We start from the raw sequence: 10,417 nt of genomic DNA on the forward strand, positions 1-10,417 counted from the left end.
TGAAGGAAGCTACAAGAATTTTTTTTTTAAGATCAGTATCTTTCTTGCTTCCCTTTTCATCCAGTAGGTGGGGTTGTCTGTTGTTTGCTAGTATCTCCACCCTCAGGATGGTGAATGTTATTAGGGTGGGAGGGTTGGTCTTGGGGGCAGAGCTACTGGAGGTGGGTATAGCACTTTCTAATCCCTAATGGTAGACTGAACCCCAAGGATCTCCTTTGGGTTTCTCTCATGTGATGTGGGAGCCTGGTCTTTTCTCCTTATATTGCCTATAGACCTCAAAATTCCTGGTCTCTAATTTAGTCTTTAAACTGTATCTCACTCACATCATCCCTTTAGTTCCGAATCAGGAATCTTTCTCTCTCTGGAGGTCTTGTGGGCTGTGCTTTGGGGGCTGCACATCTCTTGGAGAGCTGTTTAGTATTGGGCAGTTCAGGACCAGGCTTTGCAAGCTATAGACTGGCTGCATAAAGCAGTGTGCCAAGTTAGTGGCTGACAGGGAAAGGGAGGAATTGGGGACTGTAGGTATAGGGTCTTGATTTAACATCTGAGCAGCCATCTTAAATGTTAACTGCCACCTTATGAGATAAATTTAGCTTTCCTGTACTTCCTCTAACCTAATCTTCCCCACCCCCATTAATGACATACTCCATGGTACCATAATCCTAAGCCAATCCCAGAAGGACATGACTTCTTGACATGGTGCCATCCACATAAGCCAACCTCATGCTATTCCCCATCTGCCTAGCTCTGACACAAATACCCCTAGGGCCACAACTACAACTCCCAACCCCTACCCCAATAAAGCTGGATTCCTGAACATGTGGGCACCTCTCTCCACTTTACAGAAGTATGGCCTTTATTTGTCAACTTTGACAAATAAACCTTTGTGTGGATCTCTGCCAGGTCACTGTCCTTCATTTCTCATTTGCCTGTCTCTCATTTTCTCACTTTCCTTTCAATAGGTACCTTGATATTTCTTCTAGACCTCAGCTGGTGTCCCAAGCTGGGATTTGCCCCAACTAAAGATGGCGACAAAAGTGTTCCAAGATAGAGGCAACTGCTTTCAGTGATGAGATATTGGGTCAGATGGGCCTGGTGGTAGCATTGGGTGGTGTGTTCAGAATTGAAGCTGTGTACAATGTGTAGCTGGAAGCTGTCTCCAAACCCTATACAGTGTCCCCAGGTGCAGGCTACCATGTATAGTAGAGTATGGCAGTGATTGAAGTGTTCCAAGATGGAGGCAACTGGGAAAGCCCCACATTGGTAGATGGGTGTCCACCTCCGGGTGTCAGCCCAGGGGTCCTGCACTGATGCTGAGGCCTGGATACATGTGCAGGCACAGCAGTTAGGATTCCTGTGCTGGAGCAGCTAATGGGGGTCCTGTTGGGTGCAGAGCAGGCTGAACTGTGTTGTCTGCAGGGCAGGCTGAACAGATGTTGGCTGCAAGATAGCCCACACACTCAAACCCCCCTCTATCTGGTCCTAGTGGAAGGGATGTCTCCTGTCTCCAATGACCCTCCTATTCACAGCAAATGCACTGATTGGCTTTTCATTCTCCAGTGGTCTCAATAATCTCCCTGATCAGGAGGTTATGTGGCCCAGAGTTGCAAAGCTCTTTAGAGAAGTTCCCTGTTCCCTGAATTCAGACTGACTCAGAGGGCCAGAGCCAAATATTGGTTTTCTTGGTCATTTTAATTTAACTTTAAGTCTTGATCATAAACATCCAGCAAAGTCAGTTTCACCCTAAATTAAGAGTATTGGGCTTTAGCTGAAGTCTGGCCTACTTTGGAGTCATTCTGACGTGTAGTAAGATGGGAAGCACAGCCTTATCTCAGATAAAGCTAAGATTTATAAATCTTAGGTAAAGTATTCTAGTATTGAACTGATCTTTGTTTTAAATATCATTTTATAACGTTTATATATGTTGTTGCTTGATTTCACATGAATACTAGGTAATACAGTATATTGCATTTAAATTGTACCCAGTGTATAGAACTTTATATTAATCTTATTGATAATAGGTCCAGTTATAGAACCTTAGATGATATAAATAAATCTCCAATAAGTTATTTTTATAAGCTTAAAATAACCAGGCAACCTTTTGGAGAATACCAGCTTGATACAATTTTTTTTTAAAGCTTCTATCTTAGTAACATATACCTGGAAAATATGAACGTATTTAATATACAAAGAAGAGTAATAGAACCACAATTACTATTGATGTTTTTATATTTATAAAGTTTAGCTTTTAAAGAAATAACATATTAAAATATTGCAAAATAACAGTTGTTGTTTAACCATAGTTGTATACACAGACCTTCTTTAGCACTTGCTTAAACCCTCTTATTTACTTAATAGACTCTCTTATCCAGAAACACATTTTCCTTGTATTAAATCAATACTTAGAACCTTCTAATTTCTCTTTCCTATCTGTTAACTCCTTCTTTATTCACACTTTGAAACAATCCTTGTAAATTTCTGAACCCAGGCAAATTATTCCATTTTAATAAGAGATATTTTGTTATTTGCAGCACACAATTAATCACATCTGTTGACCATTTCATGAAAACATGAACAATGTTTAAGTGTATAGAATTATACTGTTGTAGGGACAGACAAGGCAAGGCACCTAAGATAGCACTGAAGATAGGGAAATAGTTTTATTTGGTTGCAGCCAGATTCAGAAGGCACAGCTTCTGTTGTAATCAATTAATCCCCTGAACCCCAAGTTTAGTTTGTTTCAGAATTTTGTACCCAACATGTAAGGGAAGGGGCTCAGAAGTTTATAGTCTGCAGAAGTTCACAAAAAGCAGTCTTTTTTTTTTTTCTCTGTTCTGGGCAAGTTAACCCTTCAAGGACTCTTGGGAGGGGGAGAGCTTTTTCTTCCCTTTCTCTCTTCTTCCCTCCACCCTCCCCACCCCTGCCAGCTGTTATCATGGAGCCCAGTTGGTAACTTCCTTATCTTAGACATGTAGACTTCTCTGTAAAGCCCCACTCAAGGCCAGAGGCCTTGTTCACATATTTTGTGAAAAACTAGTAAGGGGGTGTCTAGCTTTTGGAGTGCTGATTTTTCCCGTCAGTGGGCAAGTAGAACAGGGCAACACGAAAATAGGAAGTTTATCTACATTAAACTCTTTTGTAGAGATTCTTTTGCTGAAAGTCCTAAAATCAGCCATGGTGAAGATTCTGGAGAAGGTCAGTTAAGACTTTACTGTGGGCCTGGGTAAGGAGGGGAAAATGGGAAGGTGGGGCTGAGAGCAGCTCGGTGGATCTGAGAATGAGGAAGGAGTGATGTAAAAGAATAGGATTTTCCCTAGCAAGGAACACTTGACCAGTAGAACAGGTAGAGCAGAGGGGAGGATGGGAGTGAATATCTCAAAAAGCCTGTAAGGGACAATTGTTAGTAACCTGTTTTCAGTGATGACAAAGCAACTTTAAAGGCCATTTGCACCAGATCTCTGATAGGGGTCCAAGGGCTCTCCTCAGCTTGTTTGAGCTTTGGGTTAGCTGGTAAGAGGACCTGGTGGGACCTGTTGTGGGCGCTGACAGGAGAAGAGAGGAGTGAGTGGGTGAAGGGATTCCTTCAGTACCTGCTACCTCAGAAAAGAGGCAATAGTTTGAGGAAAGGCAGTTGTTTAGGTTTTTGAACTAGTGAGTGGAAAGGAGAAGTCAGTTCAGGTGGGGGAGACAGTGGAGGGGCTGGGGCAGAAGGTTGAGGGTGAGGACCTATTTGAGCCGGGCGATAGGGTGGAAATTCATCAGTAGGGTCAAAAGTAGTGGATGAGTCCTGAGGAGGAGGAGATAGGGGATCAGTGGTTGTGGGTGTTGGTTTGCATTCTAGAAAAATTTGCAGAGGTCTGCAAGAGGTTCAGAGAGCACAAGCAAGAAGAAAGCTTTGATATAGCAGCTTTTTACCCATTTTTTCGAATGTTCACAGTAATTGTAGAGATCCCTTAGAATGGAGGTATCCAGGGACCCAAAAGGGGGCCATCTGTTTTGGTTGTCTAAGGGATAAGTGGGCCAGGCCTGGGTGCTATATTTGATCAATTTTTGGGGTTTGATGTCTGGTGTCAAGGAGAGGGTTTTGAGGTTATCCAAGAGGCATTGTAGGGGAAACTGATTTATTGGCAAAAGGGGCGACCCCAATAGAGCCAAAAATCAGGAGTGCCTTAGTGGCAGGTTCGAGCTGCAGAGATTGGTCGTCACCAAATCCTGACAGTTGAAGCTCTCATCCTGGACAGAGCCAGAACCATGGGAGACCTTGGCCAAGGCTTTTTGGGACCCCTCCTGGAGAGGACGGATACTCCCAGGGCCGGAAAGAGGGGAAAGAGAGAGACAGGGGAAGAGAGAGGAAGGGGAGGGTAAGCGTCTCTCTGGCGGCCGAGTCTTGAAGGTGTAAGGACTAGGATTTTAGGAGAGCCACCGAGACAGTGAAGGTCTGGGTGAACTCTGATGTTCAGTTCTCTGTTATGTGTCCCTGGAGGTTACGGAGTCCTTTGAGGGAGACCTACAAAGCCTATGCTGGGAAACTACCAGCTGGGAAGGGAAGGGAATAATATTGAACCTAGGAGTCTATTCTGCCTGAGGAAGGAGTCCCTGAGGGCCACCGTAGCCTTGAAGGCTGTGGTGGGGTGTTTTCCTCCCTGCAGGTGGACAAAGAGGTTTGCCGGACAATCAACGGTCAAATCCTCCCGACACCACCATTGGGTTTAGGGATCCAGGAAGGGGAAAATCACCAATCAAAGGCCAGTGGTGGATGGAGTTCTGGCGGTTGAGAAAATGGGTCAGGCTGTCCAGTGAGTGGTACTTCTGAAGGAAGAGGGACCCAAAAGTGGGTTTTAACCCTATCCCGGGTTTCTGCACCAAATGAAAGAAAAGTGACCACAATACTCGGAGCAACCAAAAGATCTTTATTGCAGCAGTGCAACAAAGAGAAAAGAAAGAAGGAAAGAGAGAGAAGAGAAGAGATGAAGAGGGAGAGAGCAAGAGCAAGAGAGAGACAGAGAGCTTGTGCAAGAAAGACAAAGAGAGCAAGAGAGAGAGAGCAACAGAGAGAGAGAGAGCAAGGAGAGGGGGGCCTGGCAGGAGGGAGTTTTGATAGCCCGAATCTAATGGGGCCTCTGGGTCTGCAAGCTGCCTTGTTGGCTCAAGGGGGGGTTAAGTGTTCAGCCTTGAGTGGGGTTGAATGTTCAGACTTGAGGTAAACAGGTGATAAAGGACCAGATAGAGGGGGGTTTGAGTGCGTGGGCTATATTGCAGCCAACATCTGTTCAGCCTGCCCTGCAGACAACACAGTTCAGCCTGCTCTGCACCCAACAGGACCCCCATTAGCTGCTCCAGCACAGGAATCCTAACTGCTGTGCCTGCACAGGTATCCAAGCCTCAGCATCTGTGCAGGACCCCTGGGCTGACACCCGGAGGTGGACACCCATCTACCAATATGGGGCTTTCCCAGTTGCCTCCATCTTGGAACACTTCAACCACTGCCATACTCTACTATACATGGTAGCCTGCACCTGGGGACACTGTATAGGGTTTGGAGACAGCTTCCAGCTACACATTGTACACAGCTTCAATTCTGAACACACCACCCAATGCTACCACCAGGCCCATCTGACCCAATATCTCATCACTGAAAGCAGTTGCCTCTATCTTGGAACACTTTTGTCACCATTTTTAGTTGGGGCAAATCCCAGCTTGGGACACCAGCTGAGGTCTAGAAGAAATATCAAGGTACCTATTGAAAGGAAAGTGAGAAAATGAGAGACAGGCAAATGAGAAATGAAGGACAGTGACCTGGCAGAGATCCACACAAAGGTTTATTTGTCAAAGTTGACAAATAAAGGTCATACTTCTGTAAAGTGGAGAGAGGTGCCCACATGTTCAGGAATCCAGCTTTATTGGGGTAGGGGTTGGGAGTTGTAGTTGTGGCCCTAGGGGTACTTGTGTCAGAGCTAGGCGGATGGGGAATAGCATGATGTTGGCTTATGTGGATGGCACCATGGGGCTTTCCAGAGTCAAGAAGTCATGTCCTTCTGGGATTGGCTTAGGATTATGGTACCATGGGGTAGGTCATTAATGGGGGTGGGGAAGATTAGGTTAGAGGAAGTACAGGAAAGCTAAACTTATCTCATAAGGTGGCAGTTAACATTTAAGATGGCTGCTCAGATGTTAAATCAAGACCCTATACCTACAGTCCCCAATTCCTCCCTCTCCCTGTCAGCCACTAACTCGGCACACTGCTTTATGCAGCCAGTCTATAGCTTGCAAAGCCTGGTCCTGAACTGCCCAATACTAAACAGCTCTCCAAGAGATGTGCAGCCCCCAAAGCACAGCCCACAAGACCTCCAGAGAGATAAAGATTCCTGATTCGGAACTAAAGGGATGATGTGAGTGAGATACAGTTTAAAGACTAAATTAGAGACCAGGAATTTTGAGGTCTATAGGCAATATAAGGAGAAAAGACCAGGCTCCCACATCACATTCCTGGGAGTATGGCCTTGGCTCCTCCCCCTCACAGGACCCCTATTAGTCCTCTCTATTTTTTTTCTCCCAATAGGACCATGTCTGTTAAATTGCCTACAGAAGTTCCTGCAAGGTCAGATACACAAATTCACCAACCAGTCAGTCAATCAACTACCAGCCCCTGATGCCCAAGATGGAGACCTATGACTCATGATCAACTCCTCTGGCTCCAGAGACTCTGTGCCCATCTAAAACCCTCTCTGACCCCTTTTTCTAGTTTTCACAACCCCTCTTTCACTTCCTAGGAATGAGAACTACTCTCCAGCACGTCCACTCTGCTTATTCTGTCTGCTCTACAGTATCCCCACAAGGAAGCATCAAACCTAAACTCCCCCTGGTACCACCATGTCTCCCACCTTAAAAAGGCACTTGTTCCAAATGTCCAGTCCTGGACTTCCACCATGCCCACCAAACTCAAAATTTCTCGCCAACCCTCTTCTTCTTTTACTAATCATTATTCTCTCTCAAGTTTTTATCTCAAACCACAGATACTGCTTCTACATCCAAGCGACATGACACCAGGATGACACCACCCACTCTCAGTTTATGGGGCAAGGCGATTGCCCTTCCACTGGCTGCAATTGGTCTGTCACCCTTAACATTACTGGATTCAACCAAGCCACCTCCAATACTTCCTAGAGTCCCTGCTACATGACCAGTGGCTCATACCAAGAATCTCCTCCATCCAGGACTGGTTTGATGCCATCAAGGACTTGTGGCTTCAAGGAACTTTTATGGACTTTACCCCTACCACAGTAGTTGTCTGTAGCCACTGAGTGTTATTTCTGGCTGCCCTGGTGTTCTCAGACCTGTCCCCCGAACATTCCTCCACTTCCCCTTCTAGGTCTAATGCCGCCCACCATTAAGCAGGAAGTAGCCAGAGGACTTTACGCCATCCCCCTTGTCACTTAGAAAAACAAAAAGGGAGGAATGTTGGGTGCAGAGCAGGCTGAACTGTGTTGTCTGCAGGGCAGGCTGAACAGATGTTGGCTGCAAGATAGCCCAAGCACTCAAAGCCCCCTCTATCTGATCCTTTATCACCTGTTTGCCTCAAGTCTGAACATTCAACCCTGCTCAAGGCTGAACACTTAACCCCCCCTTGGGCCAACAAGGCAGCTTGCAGACCCAGAGGCCCCATTTAGATTCGGGCTATAAAAACTCCCTCCTGCCAGGCTCCCCTCTCTCTTGCTCTCTCTCTCTTGCTCTCTCTCTTGCTCTCTCTCTCTTGCTCTTTATCTTTCTTGCACACACTCTCTGTCTCTCGCTTGCTCTTGCTCTCTCCCTCTTCATCTCTCCTCTTCCCTTCTCTCTCTCTCTCTCTCTCTCTCTCTCTCTCTCTCTCTCTCTCTCTCCTTCTTTCCTTCCTCTTTGTTGCACTGCTGCAATAAAGATCTTTTGGTTCCTCTGAGTGTTGTGGTCACTTTTCTTTCAGGTCCTCTAATAACTTACAGAGAAACAGTATTCCCACTACTTGAATCCCAGGTCACGGAGCGACACAGAATGCAGCCTTCCTCTAGACCACCATCTTGGATCCTCTGCTTTCTAAGTATTTTAAGAAATCATTTCTGATACATATTGTTAAGTGCAAAAATAAAAGTATATGAAAAAGAAGTTCCAACCTTGGTATTTAACATTGTACCATTTTTGTGATATGGATATATGGATATATTTCTTTGTGTATTATTATATTAAAATGAACTAACTCTAAAAGTAATGTGCAAAATTTATCCCTATGTCTCCACAGTGAAACTGGACACCAACAAATGAAAGAGGAAATGGCAATTTTCACTGTATACCCTTTTGTGCCAGAGTTTTAGAAATATATCATATGCAGTTATGAATTAACAAAAATAAAAACATAACCTCTGAACACTGTGTTTGAAAGTTGTCTCTTTACTCTTTATTTTATTTTTTTTACTTGTCAATGGACCTTTAATTAATTAATTAGTTAATTAATTTATATGCTGTGCTGAGGATTAAACCCAGGGCCTCACACATGCAGGCAAGTGCTCTACCTCTAAGTCACAACTCCAGTCCATGTCTGTTTACTCTTTTTTTTTTTTTTTGGTACCAGGAATTGAACTCATGGGTACTCGACCCCTGAGCCCTATCCCCAACCCTATTTTTTTTAGAGACAGGTCTCACTGAGTGCCTTAGCACCTTGCTTTTTGCTGAGGCTGGCTTTGGATTCACCATCCTCCTGCCTCAGCTTTCTGAGCCACTGGAATTACAGGCTTGTGCCACTGCCATGTCTGTTTACTCTTAATAGCAACATTAGTAAGTAACACTTTATCTAAAAATATTTAGAATCATAGAAGTTAAAAAAGAACTCCCTTAAAGTCACAAAAGTATGGGAGAACCAGACCCAAATATTTCTTTCGTTTAGCAAATAGTCATTGAGCACCAGCTATGTTCCATGTTCTATGTTTCAGCGATGGGGTGTCGGGTCAACTGGTCAGACATTGTGGATGTTTCAGTAAAAAAAAAAAAAAAAAAAAAAAAAAAGAATGCCACTCTCAAGAAATCAAACTCCAGCCTGGGGAAGTGAGAATAAAATAAAAATGTGCTAGGTAAACAGACAATAAATATACCATGTTAGAATTCTGAGGATTTCATGACTAGGTAGGGCAGGGCCAGGAGGCATAGAGGCCTGGCAGTGGGAGGGCAGAGTTAGGTAGCAGTGTTGAATAGAGCAGTCAGGGCCCTGGAAAGAGACTGAGGAAAGACTGAGCGGGTGAGAGTAAGCCAAACAGGTGACTGGAGAAATAGAATTTCAGGCAGCTCAAGCAAGGCCTTAAGGTGTGGGCTTGACACCCAGGCTCCAGAAACATCATGAAAAACAAGGACAAGGATGGTGTGCATAGTCTTGAAATCTTGCCCAACTTTCCCATCATCCAAATCTTGATTGTGGTCCAAGGTCACAGAAACATAAGACTCTCTTATTTACAAGCATTAGATGCATTAATTTCAGAATAAAAGAAATAAAGAAACAATATTATTTAAGTCACTTCTTTTATCAGCAAGTTTTTAAAATAGTAGTGGGAGGTTTTCTCCAAAACCTCTTTCAAGGAGAATAGCTCAAGGAAAAGTAGGTTTTCTGGTTAAAGAAATGAAATAAGGGGAGTATGACGAGTCAGGACGGCTAAAGGCTATCTTGTTAGGAATTTCCAGCAATAGTGGGGTGCTCCGGAACCTGGAGGAAGGATTTCCATCGCACGAGGATCGGCTACGGGGACTCAAACGCGAGAGATTTGTCGCGCGGAGGGTAACACTGCTTATTCAGCAAATCGCCCCGCGGCTAGAGTCTGCAGCGTGCCCTGGGAAACGAGGAGATAGTGGCGCAGGGATACAGTGCTGCAGTTTCTGCCAGCCGTGCAAGCACCGTACTCAGTGCTGAATTCTGGGTTCAAGACGGGGGAAGGAAGCGGTCCATTTCGGTTCTCCACACCGGTCAGACCACAGAGGAGGCCAGCGGACACCATCTTGGAGAGCTGACGTCACCATCCCTGTTTTCGACTGACCGCAGCTCATTCAGCCATAGAACAGGTAATTTCAGGCTGCCATTCGCCTGCGGCTTGCAGACAGATTACTCAGGCTCAGTGCTAAATAACCCGCGGAAACTGCTTCTTGGAGCCCGCTCTTATCAGAGCATACACCGAGCACGGAGCGGCCGAGTTCCGGCTCCTGGAGCTGCCCTGGCCCAGGGCTAAGCAGCCCGCGGAAACTGCTGCTTGGAGCCTGCTCTTATCAGAGCATACACCGAGCGGCCGAGTTCCAGCTCCCGGAACTGCTCTGGCCCAGGGCTAAGGAGCCCGCGGAAACTGCTTCTCGGTCCGGGTCCTGCTGAGGGCCGGTCAGGAATCACCCGTTGCTTTGGTTACCCGGCAAAGGG

At 45.5% G+C, this 10,417-nt stretch overlaps 1 long non-coding RNA gene across 1 annotated transcript; it reads left to right on the top strand.

Moving 5' to 3' along the window:
• The first annotated feature begins 3,138 nt into the window (after positions 1–3,138).
• Positions 3,139–7,934, top strand: LOC139701712 (uncharacterized). The gene is made up of 2 exons (XR_011704243.1): positions 3,139–3,195; positions 6,560–7,934. It is a non-coding gene; the product is annotated as an uncharacterized lncRNA (long non-coding RNA).
• Positions 7,935–10,417: the final 2,483 nt, after the last annotated feature.

This window comes from Marmota flaviventris, chromosome 14, assembly GCF_047511675.1.
Source record: "Marmota flaviventris isolate mMarFla1 chromosome 14, mMarFla1.hap1, whole genome shotgun sequence".
In the NCBI taxonomy this organism is placed as follows: Eukaryota; Metazoa; Chordata; class Mammalia; order Rodentia; family Sciuridae; genus Marmota; species Marmota flaviventris.